General features: G+C 39.1%; 1 protein-coding gene across 1 annotated transcript in view; it reads right to left on the bottom strand.

The window, feature by feature from the left end:
- The window catches only part of CNTN3 (contactin 3 (plasmacytoma associated)), a 275,838-nt gene that overhangs the window by 150,600 nt on the left and 110,989 nt on the right, over positions 1 to 14,249 (bottom strand). The gene's annotated exons all lie outside the window — the stretch shown is intronic.

The following is a 14,249-nucleotide window of genomic DNA, read 5'->3' as shown; positions in this document are numbered from 1 at the left end:
TGCATGTGTTAATTCTTTTAACAGAGATTTGGAAGTTATCCCTGTCTTTAGAGGGGACATAATTGAGGCCTAAAACTGGCTTGCTTTTGGATCCTTGTCAATGCATTTCCTAATGGGGCCAGGTCTCGAGGGCCATTCTCAACCATATGCATTCCCATCTCATTTCCCAATTTATGGCAGAGATTGTGGTAACCCTTTGTAATTAGATAGGGTATTTATGTTCTAGATTTTTCATTTGAAATCTTGTATGCAGCTTTGTAAGAATCTCCTTTGCCTTCTTCAGAGTAATTACCTTACATGAGGTGCTCTTGCATTCTCTGATCTTAGAAGAATTTCATATCATTCATCTCTCTTTTTGTCTTCTAATGAAGTCACATCATTGTTTCATAAAGAGTAACTGAAGGTTGTTTTCCCAAAGTCTTAACTAGTATCCTTCTGGAACTAACATAGAGTAAAATTGTCTATACAGTTCTTCATTCTATTATATTATTTTTTATTTCAAGTGCAAAGGTTCTCTATTGCTTTTGCCAATGCACTACACACAGCTTAGAAGAAGCAGTCTTCCATGAACAAATTATTCAAGAGCCTTGCATATATATAAGGGCTATATGTTATGTCCTTTATCAGAATGTCTTACCATGGTCCTGGGTCATGTTAAAGTAAATAAGAAGGCCATTCGCCTGAGGCTGTCTCTGAGACCAGAGCTCTTAGGTAAACAAACTGGAACTTATCTTGGAAACATTTTTTTAACTGACTAAAACCAAACAAAGCAAGACTTAGCCAATCATGAACAGCCAACCAGGCAACTGGCTACACAGATAGGAACCTCCCACTGAATCATATCCAGCTAAGTAAGGCAAATGCCTGGTCACATTGTACCCAAATTAGGCAAACACCTAGCTATCACCAATTAGATAATTTCTCTATTTGCTTTCATGTTCAGCCTATAAAATTCTTTCACTTTTGTTGCTAGAGCGGAGCTCTCTGAACCTCTTTCAGTTTTTTGTGCTGCCTGATCCATGAATCATTCTTTGATAAATAAACTCTCTTATATTTATTTTGTCTAAAGGTTTCTACAGTACTATTAACCCAACTGTTGGTTGTTCCATACTATTACAATTTATCTTAGAAATCTGTCCCCAAGCATGTGTACAAAAACTGGAAGTTCACAAAAATATACATAGAAACTATTCCTTGGACAGAACAGTCTCATATTTTTTGTTTTAACATTTCTCTACATAACACTTCAACTGAGACTCACAGGTTATCTGTTTAATGGCACTTTCTTTGACTAAGAAGTCAATTTTTAGCTTATTTTTAAGCTCTTGCAATTCAGAGTTATTGGAATATCCATTAAATTTGGATTTTTAAACTCATTTTACTTCTTGGAAAATGCCTACATTGCATTATGATGTTCTAATTGTGATGACTTGGTTTTAGCAAAACAGCATTTCTTTCAATTTTGTTGAAGATATTTGATGTTTCTCAGTCTGGAATACATACTTCCAACATACTTCACCAAGGATCAGAAAGAAGTCATGAATTCTTTAACACCTTTTATGAGATGCAGTGTGAATCAATGCATTTTGGAAATACGGAATTTTGCTTCTCCTACACTCCACTCACAGAAAGATTCAATGCCTTAACTGCACCCTGTGGATGTTACAATTCTCTTTATGTATCTGTATCTTGTTCTAATAGCCCATAAATTCTTCTTACTCTCTACTCTCGTACTGTAGAGAACACAATCCTCCCATTGTATGGCTCAGGACTGTCCAACCCCTGCCCTCCACCTAACCTGTGAATCTGAGACTCAAACCCACAGTTATGAAAACCAAAAATAACTTTTACTGCTTACTAGCACTGAATTAAGAAAACCCATATAGATTTCATGTGAGAGCCACGGGAAAAACAAAACACATCACATGAGTATCTGCAAGTGGTTGGCAATATTAAGTGTGTGCTGAGAATTAACACTTCATGTTTATACCAGATGTCAGGTGTACTGCTTCTCTCTCTGAGTTGTCAAAAAGCATAATACAGAGAGAAAAGGTCAAAGAATCCTGGGGGATATTAGTGGTGCTTAAAGGTTATAATGACTGAAAAAGATTGCTTTAAGTCTACATGTATCACCACTTCAGATGTCATTTCACATCTCAAGTGGAAACAGAATAGGCCTTCTTAAGAGATTTGTGGAATACAATATGTTTTGGCAGTAGAGCTGAAAACACACTATGGTTACTGTAAGCCCGCCAGAATGGGTCCCCTTATCTGAAGATCAATGACTACAGATGATTGATGGACTAGTTTCCCCACCAGTAAACACCAGCCTGTTATTACCAGAACAGATGTAATGTGATCCATACATAATTAACTGAATTTACAAATGCCAGAAGTACATTAACTAGTCAAAGCATCCCTTCATTTACTCCTCCAGATTTCACAATGATATAGGAAAGAAATGACCCACTAACGCATCAAGAACTGAACAGTCAAGCTGAATCTGAATAAACTCAGGCAACTGACTCTACTTACTCACTGATAAAATAAGAGGAGAGACTCCTCTCTCTATCCTTTCCTCCCTCCCTCCCTCCCTCCCTCCCTCCCTTCTTCCTACCTTGCTTCCTCCATCCATTCCTTTCTTCCTTTTGTTCTTTCTTTCTCTTTCTTTATAATTTGTCAGCCCAGTGTTCTATCTTTAAAAATATTCATATGGAAGAATAACATTTAAAATAGGTAAAAAAAAAAAAATCACTCTATTTGGAGAGAAAGTTATGAAAATTAGCATTTGTACACAAAGCTGCCCCCTTGAGTATTTTCACAAACCTTCAGAGCACTTGGCAGAGGATATTTTGAAAATTACTGGTGAACCCTGTCTTTAAGCTAGGTCACCACTTCCTGAAGCGTGCTGCTCAGAACATCTGGTCCTGCAAGATGCTCCATAAACAAAGAGTTTTCTTCTTAAGTAAGTTTAGGAAATGTTGCATGCTCTTTGATAGGTAAAATCAATATTATCCCATTAAAAGCTCTGAGAAATAAAAGAAAGATGCACTCTTGTTTTCCTAACATTTTTGAAAAAGTTTTCTTTTTAAATTGTCCTCATACTTTTCCATGGGGCCTATTACCATTCTGTAAGAACACACTGTGAAAACGCTGCTCAATGTCACCCAAATGATGTCTAAGCAGAACATATGCTGGCGGAAGTATAAAACCATGAGAGAAAATAAGGAGTCTCTACTGGGAACACAGACTTTACCAATTGTATTTCACGTATCAACCCATCAATTAGATAGTCTTGCCAGGAAGGCAGTGCTAACAATGTTACTCAGTGTGGAAGGTGCTCAGTAAATGGTAGTGGTACGGAGGGAATGTGGCAGGCTGTATAAAAACCGAATCAGAATTTAGAAGAAGTAACAGGAGTGGGCTGCAAAACGCCTAATACTTTCAGATATAATAATGTCACTGAAAACATTGCATATGTTAGAAAAAAAGGAAAGGTCCTTAAATTTCTGAATTTACATAAAATTTACATTGGAAACAAAAGCGATTTACTTATAGCTACAATAGAATTAGGCACAGTTCTGCTTAGTTATGGTGTTTACTTTGGGGAACATAACGTGTCCTCACTGGAAGTGAGCTTTAGCTGACATCTGTCAACTGATCTTTCAAATTCACCTTCTTCCAGGTAAAACTGATCTGAAATATTACAGAGTTTGTATTTATGTATAATAGAATCTCACTCTTTAGACTTCCCCTACTCTGTTGTGCTTAGCTGACTGATTTATCCTCACTTTGGGGGCATAAAACATTTGCTAAGAAAAGTAATGATGCAAAATAGACTGGAAGGGGAGAATGTTTAATTACTTCAGAAAAAGTATGTAAAACAAATTTGGAAAACTATTTTCAGGACTGAGACACTACTTTCAGATAAGACAGGCCTCCAAGGGCCTATAATTAGCTGCTGTAATTAGCTTCATTTGGAATTATTTTATGTACCCCTGAATCTAATGAAAAGTGGATTTTTAAAGACTTTATAAACCATCCTCTTGACTGTCTCTCATATTTGTATTCCCTCAGATTGCTCAGTGAATGAGGCTTATTCATTTTTTTTTTTATTATCAGTAAAGAATGTCCTTAAAGGAGCAGACTTTCAGCTGTGTCCTGTAGCCTGAAGGCAACTTCAAACCATGCAGTATTTCATCCATACCATTTTTAAAAAATTGGAAAATTTTACCAGCATACAGTTTCTGGCTTTTCTTTAAAAATTTACTTTCTCCATGGCAATAATCCACCGGAGCTAAGCAGCTGATGAACCCTTCAGGTGGAACATTCAGTTTACCACAATCCCTTCTACATTGAATTTTACACAATTTTTCATTATTATATATTGTTTTCTTTATAGTAGAGTTGGAATAATGTAGACTGGTTATCATATGCAGATCTCTGTCAAATATGGAAAAATTGAAAGGAAGACTACAAAGGTCAAATAACTCAAGAAAAAAATAAGAGCATGTGGTGAATTACGTTATTATTATTTGCTGCTCCTCTCTGTGGCAGGACAGTTCTGGCCCATTTGATCAGCACTGACCATAACAGTTACTTTGGAAAATGGAATGAACAAAAGTGATGTATATACCACCTGTGAACAGCTTGCATAGTTCAGACAGCTTTATTTTCTCTGTGTCATGAAAATGACATGTCCCAGGTTGGGACCACTCTTTCCCAAAACAACAAAATCACATGGAATACAGATTCAGCCAACCCACTGCTTAGAGGCTACATGGATAAGAAATTAATCTTTATTCTTAGATGCCTCGGAGACTTTGGAGTTGTTTGTTGCTGCAACATAACCTAGTGAAAGCTGATGGATGCAGAGCAAATTTCACATAAATAGTGAAAAATATCTCCATGTGTTTTATATACAAAATGTGTCTGTGTCTAATGAATTTAACTTAGCCATGGTTAGGAAAAAAAGCCATGGTAAGAACTGTAACCAGCAAATGGGAAATGCATGTGCCAAATCCTTAATAAACTCAAAAAAGAACTGCATTTTCTATATTTTAAAAAATGCAAATAAAGTAAATGACGCTGTTTAGAGATTTAGCTGTTACCAGGAAAAATAATTGTCTAAGCCTCAAATCCTAGCCCTCCTTTCATTTGAATCACTTGCCTGGCTGCTGCAGACCTGTGGGAATAGGGAAAGGTGATCACTGTGCAGTTTCTGTGAAAGAATTCTTACTGAAAACTTCATGCATGATTCATTCTACAATTTCTTACCTTTAACCCTGGTATCATTTCAAAGTCCAACTTGCTCAATTTAAGGAGGAAAAACAGGTTTTAAATAAAAGCCAGATCTGAAAAGGAAGGGGATCAATTTTGAAATTCCCTTCCCACAAGACCAACCTGTGTTTTCCTTCAGACAGAGCAACAATCGCAGGCACAGGCGCACAGTAACAACAATAACAACAAAAACAAATCCAAACTACTCTGGGGTGAGGTGCCAAGCGGTGCCTGTGAGGATCAAAAACTACAAAACCTTAACTAAGTGGTAAGAGAGGTGCTCAGTCTCTGTGAGCATTAGTGCAGTTGACTACGAAGCACCCACCAGCTACTCCACACCTGGGCAGGTGGACGGATGAAAGCCAGGAAATTTCAGTTACACAACTAGGCAGACTAGCAACTTTGTTCTAAAAGACAGCATTTTTGTAAAAGTTTTAAAAAAATTATCCTCATACTTTTGTCTCTCCAAGACAGCTAAAGTTTAGGGAAAAAAATCTGCTGAGATGGAAATTACGTAGCTTATAAATAAATGAGTATCAATGTTCCATGTAAGCCACAAAGTTCACTTTGTTTTAGAGTTTAAAATGTCCTACTTAATAAAATTCACCCACAAAAATACCTCAGCTCTTGCACTTGCTCTGGCATAAATATTTCTCTATTCCTTTAAATGGATTTTGAAAGCATTTACATTTGTGTGACTTGAAGGCAAAGTGTTTCAAAGTGTGGCTCTAAAACCATCTGAATCAAGACTCTCCTGGGTCACTGATAAAGAATGCCGGTTTCCAGGAAAGATCCGACTCTATGGGGTCAGAATCTCTGGGAGTGGGACTGTGGAATCTACATTTTAAACAAGCCCCCTAAATGAGCCACTAGAGTTTACAAAACACTGCCCTATGACCAAAAACACTTGATTTGGACTTTATCTGTGTAAGAAATACCCATCAATTGATCTAATACATTGTAAGGTTTCTTTGTTACAGTAGCATGTGTAATATTAATTAAAACACAGGTACACACACATGCATTATAATGGAAGTAACCAATGTTTTATTTCCCCCACTTGCTAGTGCACAGATCAATTCTTGGCTCTCACCTGGTGTTTCCTATAGTCTTTTTTTTTTTTTTTTTGACCAAAAGCATCAACTAATGGTCATTCTGTTTCTTTTTGGGATAAGAGACAAAGCCTTTACCATTCTTGATTTATAGATAATTTTTTACTTAAAGCAGAAAACATAGGTCAGAACTCTGCCATATCAAAATAAATTCTGCTGAAGCCCTCTCTCTCGAATAGTGGATTTAAGCCCCTGAGTTTCCACATGTAATTATTTGATGGGCTTAAGGCTCCTCTGTCTGTGGGTGGATGGAATCAGAGCAAGAAGACTCGGCTGTCTTTAGAGTGAGAAAGAATTATTTTCTCATCCTACTACTGCAGACCAGTTAGGGGATCTGGGAATAAAATGGAAGGGGGAAGTGTGAAGCCATGCTGCTGTGAGAAAAATGTAAGAAGCGGTCAGGGGCATTTCTAATGCTTGGGGGAAATTCACCTGTAGACTTAAAGTGTAAATAGTAATGAATGAATGAATCCAGCTTCTCGAAGTTGTTTCCATGACCCTGACTCTTTCCAGAGTTCTTTCTGGTATGTTCCCTGCTGACTTTAATCCAAAAGGGATGCTGTGACAGCCCCAGGGACAGCTGTCAAAATATATTGCTGCTGTTTCTCTATTTTTTACATTAAATTTCCTATTCTCCTTGCATGTTTCATTACTACATACATACATACATACATATCATCCTAAAATGATGTCCATTGCATTAGTTATGAGCTTTTGTTTATAAGAAACAGAAACCTACCAGAGTCAGCCTAAGTAAGGATCAGAATGTGATATACAGACATGAGCTGTTTCATAGAACCCAAGGGCTAGAAAACAGCTACCAAGAAATGAGAGCTGGGGAGCCTACAGCCCAGGCAGTCTTCCGTCCTTAATCTCTGCCCCTGGTCTCTTCTTGTTTCTGTCTGGCTACATCTCTGCTCCTGAGGCATCAGCTTTCTTGGCTGCCTAATCTACATGATAGAAAGGCTCTGTTCCAAACTCTCAAATTCAGACTTGTAGGCTTACAGGTCAATTCTCAGGAGAGAGCATCTGATTGGCTCGTCTTGTGGCAGGTGTCCTCCCTGGGCCAATCAGCTGAAGTCAGTTGCAGTGTACTGGCTGGGCCCCTGGGGTCACTGATGCTAGTACATGATGGGCATCTCAAAGCCATCTCCATTCCTTTTCTCTAAACATAATTGTTTTAACTTTTTCATCCTCAACCACAGATAATCCAAGGAGGAAAGAAACCCAAACATTTTCTAGAATAATGTTTTCTAAAGTGGGGTACAGATATTCCCAGCCAGACAATCCCACAGGGTACAGAAAGAAAGTATAGTTAATCCCCTTCATAGATTTACTTTTATTTAGATATTTTAAATTTTTACATTTTTCCATAAACATATTAAGATGGTAGTATATTTGCATGTGTATAAATAAATCAGATATTTCAAACAATTCACATAGATTGCCTTCTTAAATATTCACAATGATCCTATAAGGGTAGGTTCTGTGATTATTCCCCATGTACAGATAAGAAATAAGAGATACAGAGGTTAGGCAACCTATTCCCAATTCCATAGCTTGTAATGTCAGCGTTAGAATTGGAACTAAGCAGTCTAGCTCTAGGTGTCCAGTTTGTACCCTCTCTGCCTCCTTCATATATGCGTATGTGTGAGTGTGATTGCGGCATCGTGGTACTTAAAAAGGTTTTCATTGTTACATTGTATCTATTAAAGGAGTCTGAGAAACACTGTTTTAGAAGGTGGAAAATGTGTAAATAAAAAAAAAATTTGAAGCCTATAATGTTTGTGAGCACAGGAAAATTTTCCATCAGAAGGCTACTGACCAGCTGGGCATGGTGGCTCACGCCAGTAATCCCAGCACTTTAGGAGGCCAAAGCGGGCATATCACTTGAGGTCAGGAGTTTGAGACCAGGCTGGTCAACATGGCCAAGCCCCATCTTTATTAAAAATACAAAAATTAGGTGGGTGTGGTGGCGTGTGCCTGTAGTTCCAGCTACTCAGGAGGCTGAGGCATGAGAATCGCGCGAACCCGGGAGGTGGAGGTTGCAGTGAGCCAAGATTGTGCCACTGCACTCCAGCCTGGGCAACAGAGGGACATTCTGAAAAAGAAAAAAAGAAAAAAGAAAAAAAAACAAAAACAAAAAAAAACCCACAGACAGCAACAGACCTAGGTGTCCAAATCTACCATGACATGGGTTTGGACAAATCACCTAACTGCTCTGAGCCTTGGCTTGTCAATGTAGAATGAGAGTAGTAATCTCTTCCTTGAAGTTCTGTTAGGAGCAATAAGCTCTGTGTCTGGCCAATAATAATGGCACCTATTATTGTCATTCCAGGCTTAACTAGTCACTAGCAAACTCATCATTTTCATTACCTGAGGACAGAATTCCTATCTATCTTCCTATTTCCTGAACTCAGTGCTTTTCTCTTGGGGAGTGGTTTTGGGCAGTATTCAACAAGTATCAATTTGGATATATTTCTATCAACTTCATGAGCAATATGCTCAGTTTTTCTTACTTAATGTCAATCTTATTCAAGTGAAGAAACATATTTATTATAGTAAAACCTTATTATAAGACATATCACATCTTCCACAAATAAACAGCTATTTGATGGATACTTGAGTAAATCAATGAATGAATACAGTGGGTGGATGGATGGATGGATGGAATGATGCCTGGATGGACAGATTTAGAAAGAAAAAAAAAAAGGAAAGTTGGAAGGCAGGCTCAATGAATATTTTAAATTCACAGCTTCCACATTCAGGCACTTTGGAGAAATTCAGGATTTTCATCTCCATTTCCAACTACAAAATGGTCTATACAGTACAACAAATGTTTCCTTTAGATATCAAAATATTTTACAGTTATCCATATAAAAGCAGCTAAGGTTTATGTGTCAATCGATTCAGAACATACTTGTCTTAATGCGACTATGAATCTGTTAATATTCTGAACTCCTGAAAATGTCAATAGTCACATCAGTATTGACATATTCAAAAAAATAGTTTACAATTTTGAGATTCATTCAGTCTACAGATGGATTACCTAACTGTTTGCCATGACATGCTAACCTATCCTCAGGATAGGAGCAATAAATAAGCAGTAATATTCTATTGTACAGATGCCAATTTCTCAATAGCCTATCAATCATCCGCTTCCTAGTCTTGATCTTGCAGTTTGTGGTGACATAAGTGCTGCTGTAATGCAACTTTTACACTTACTCCTTTAGGGAAGGTGGAAACCACTGGGCTATTAGAGAAGCAGTTTACACAGTGACCTCTGATACAAATGTGATGGGAGCCAGAAAGCATATTCTTAATTCTTTTCTTCCTCCCTAAAGAGACAAAGTATTGCTATGTTGCCCAGTCTGGTTTCAAACTCCTGGCCTCAAGGGATCCTCCCATCTTGGCTTCCCAAAGTGTTGGGATTATAAACGTGAGCCACCACGTCCACTGCAGAAGGCATATTCTTTTTTTTTTTTTGGAGACAGAGTCTCACTCTGTTGCCTAGGCTGGAGTGCAATGGCACGATCTCGGTTCACTGAAACCTCTGCCTCCCGGGTTCCAGCAATTCTCCTGCCTCAGCTTCCCAAGTAGCTGGGATTACAGTCACTTGCCACCACACTCGGCTACTTTTTGTATTTTTAGTAGAGACGGGGTGGGGTTTCACCATCCTGGCCAGGCTGGTCTCAAACTCCCAACCTCAGGCGACCTGTCTGCCTTGGCTTCCCAAAATGCTGGGATTACAGGCATGAGCCACCATGCCCAGCTAGAAAGCATATTCTTTCTTCCCAAATAAAACATCAAATTTAGAGATTCATCTCTATATTTTTTATTTTGACACTACCTACACATATATTATGTATTCTTGACTTCAAGATTTTGAAAAACGCTAATGTTTTAAAGTTTACTTTATTAAAATTTTATTTTATTTTATTTTATTTTTTGGAGACAGAGTCTCACTCTTGCTCAGGCTGAAGTGCAAGGCACGGTTTCGGCTCACTGACACCTCTGCCTCCAGGGTTCAAGCGATTCTCCTGCCTCAGCCTCTCAAGTAGCTAGGACTATAGGCGCACGCACCACCATGCCTGGCTAATTTTTTTTTTGTATTTTAGTAGAGGGGGTTTCACCATGTTGCCCAGGCTGGTCTTGAACTCCTGAGTTCAGGTAATCCACCCTCCTCATGCTCCCAAAGTGCTACAATTACAGGCGTGAGCCACCACACCTGGCCCATTGTAAAGTTTAACTGTATTACCTGCAGAATAGTAGCAAAGTGTTGTTCAAGGAAAACTGTGTACCTAAGATGAAGCTGTATTATACTTACAGATTAAATTGTTTGAGGAAATTGTTGTTTTGAGACACAATCACATCTAAAAACACTAGTCATGTGTCTCACTGCGTTGATGAAGTCTAGCAACTGGACAAGTCTTCCTAGAGATGAAGATGCCTATTTAGTGCCTTTTCTTCAGGTTCTCCCAGCTAAGCTACCTGAGCTGACTTCTGTTTTTCAGTCTATCCATCTTGGGCAAAGAAAAAAAAAATAAAGATGTTGATACCTAAGTTGTAAATCCCATGCCATCTGGGCATGTTGCTAACAGTTCTCACCTTTGTCACATCAGGGTTTACAAGGCAATTTTTAGCATAATGTCACTTCAGCCTCTATTACCTGCTGTTTGGCATCTCACATTCTCTTTTTTCCATCCCAAGGGCTATGTTGTTATAATATGTGAATGGCAGTGTACAAGACTTCCATTTCAAGAATATGTGCATAGCAGAGATATGGAAAGCTGAATCAAGACACAAAAGTCATTTACTGATTAAACACTGGGACAAACTCAAGCCTGTCTTCTACTCAGAATAAATTTTTATCAGCCATTGTTGACCAGAACTCATCTCTTTATTAACATGCATGTATGTAATAACTTGATTAACCTATGAATTCCTGAGTGATTAATATTTATCATAAGGTGCCCATGAACTAGTCTTATGACCTTACTGAAAACAGGGTAATTTTTCTCGTGTATCTGAATGTCTAATGATTGTGTAGTGATATCAGCAACTGAATGGTAATTAACACGAACTCCCAGCTTTTCACATGACCGATAACTAGATTAATAATTATGCTGCAGGTGATACATGTCCAGTCCTCTATTTCTGGCTTTTGATTTCCTAGTTTTCTAACATATTTTGGGAGGCTAATTCCTCTTGCTTCATAGAGGTGCTGGATTGCTCTGCAGAGAAAGCAATGACTAGGAAGTGGCAGAAAATGACACAGAACGATGGGGAGATAAGAACCCTCTCAGATGACAGCAGTCTGTTGCTGTGAGGTTACAGGGATTCCTAGGAAAATTCCTCATTGTCTCCCACCATAAAACCCTTTTTTTGTTATTATAGTATCAAACAAATGGCAAATGCTCTTATGCAAATCTGCCTCAAGTTGCTGATACTATCTCATAAATTACATAGATGCATTAAGGAAATACAACTAACATATGCAGTTTCCACACTTTGGGATCCTTATTTAGGCCTTTTCCACATCTATCTTCCTAATCTAGTTGTGGAGAACATTTCTGGATTTTATCCTAAATAAGCAAAAGAAAGTTATAAACTTACTGCACTAAGAGAAGATTTTAACACAATTTTACTATGAGTCAAAACATTTAGTTAACTCTGGGGATATTTCTTCTAATGTGATTTTAAGCATTGCCGATGTGTTAAACAATGGGCTGGAAAATTAAAACAAAACCATGAACTGTGCTGCCTCTGATTTTGAAACGTCAGAAGCTTTTGGCTTAGGACAGTGTCACTTCTGCTGAGGTGTCTGTGCCTTCTCATTTGGAGAACAGCAACAGGGTGCTGGTTTAGAGCATGCCATACTAGAAAGAGCCCTGGTCATGAGTCAGAGCCTCCAGCTTCTAGTTTTACTTCTTCACAGCTCTGTGATTTTAGGTTGGCCGCCTCCTCTCTGAGGCACACTTTGCAAATTCCCAAAGTGTAGCCCTAAATAAAAGCTGGAGGGCTTTGCGCTGAAGCTTAGTTTCTGGCCTCGTGACTCATGCGCCATTTCTAAGCAGGAAGTCTGGGCTCAAGGCACTAGGCAATGGCTGGTTAAGAGCCCACGCTCTTAGCATCTCCAGGACTCAGCTTCCAGACTCTACTGTACATTGTCACTCATCTTCCTCCCCATACTTTTACCCAAAAAGAATCTCACTAGCAGGTAATTTCCACAAAGGACTAGAATACTGCTTGGCACCTAAGCAACACTCAATAGACAGAGGCTAATACTATTATGATTATTTTCATTTTATTTTTATTTTTTTTGAGACGGGGTCTTGCTCTGTTGCCCAGGTTGGAGTGCAGTGTTACGATCAGTTCACTGCAACCTCCACCTCCTGAGTTCAAGCGATCCTCCCACCTCAGCCTCCCGAGTAGCTGGGACTACAGGTGTGCATCACCACGTCCAGCTAATTTTTTGTATTTTGGGTAGACGTGGGGTTTTACCATGTTGCCCAGGCTGGTCTTGAACTCCTGAGCTCCAGCAATCTGCCTGCCTCGGCCTCCCAAAGTGCTGGGATTACGGGCATGAGCCATTGTGCCCAGCTGGTTATTATTATTATTATTACTGCCTTTCTTTGCTTACTGTGTTAGGCTAATATAAGACGGAATACAACAGACAATTAAAATATGATTGCATCTTCAGGAATCATAAAAATAACAAATTTAAACATTTCTAACCACAGAGAAGGAACCAAGATGAAGAAATGAAGAAATGGGAAGTGAATAATAAAGGTAACACAAAGTGTGGAAGACAAACAAGGGCAAGCACATGTCCTGTAGGGACTGTGTGACTTTGTGGGAAGAAAACCAAATGGGCCACAGTGCAGGCCATGAGCTCTCTGATTAATCCCTCATCGCTTGTACTGATACACCCTGGAGTGACAACTTCAGCTGCTCTCTGACCTGGCTCACACCCTCTACTGAATTAAAGGCCATGAGTCAAAAAGGTGATGAAGCAGGGCTGATACCGGCTGCTGTGGACAGAGTTTACTCTGACCTGTCAATGCCCGCACCTGTCTGGTTGGCACCCAGGGCATTTTGGCTGTTAAATGATTATATCTCTACAAAGTTTCCAGTGAACTCTGAAAAAGCATGTATAACTGGCCAAATTTTTAAAACCGTATTCCTTACATGAATGTGTTCATTTCTTCAACCAATATTTACTGTTTGTTATAAACCAGCCTTGTACTAGACTCTTGGGTGCAGATAAACACCAACATAGGCCTGTCCTCAAGAAGTTCATAAGCCAATGTGTTAAGACAATGGATGTGAATTGTGAATACCTCAGCATTACAGACACTTGGATCAACGAGCACCACATTTTTTAGCATCTAAGTCTGCACAATCTGGAACTGAGGGAAGTATGCTTTTGGTCAATGCTATTTGCTCTCCTATGCATGCTGTGGGTTCTTATGGGTTCATGTCTGACATCTGGGAGGATTTCTTCCCACCTTCACCTATTTGACTTCCACTGTCATCTCAACCTAGTGTTTTAAAAATGAAAGGACTCGACTGGGCGCAGTGGCTCAAGCCTGTAATCCCAGCACTTTGGGAGGCCGAGGTGGGCGGATCATCTGAGGTCTGGAATTTGAGACCAGCCTGACCAACATGGAGAAACCTTGTCTCTACTAAAAATACAAAATTAGCCGGGTGTGGTGGCACATGCCTGTAATCACATCTACTCTGGAGGCTGAGGCAGGAGAATGGCTTGAACTCGGGAGGTGGAGGTTGCTGTGAGCCGAGATTGCGCCATTGCACTCCTGCCTGGGCAATAAGAGTAAAACTCTATCTCAAAAA

Source organism: Mandrillus leucophaeus, unplaced genomic scaffold (assembly GCF_000951045.1).
Source record: "Mandrillus leucophaeus isolate KB7577 unplaced genomic scaffold, Mleu.le_1.0 Scaffold485, whole genome shotgun sequence".
Classification (NCBI taxonomy): Eukaryota; Metazoa; Chordata; class Mammalia; order Primates; family Cercopithecidae; genus Mandrillus; species Mandrillus leucophaeus.
Note: the sequence above shows the minus strand (reverse complement) of the source record. Positions and strands in the feature narration are given on the sequence as shown.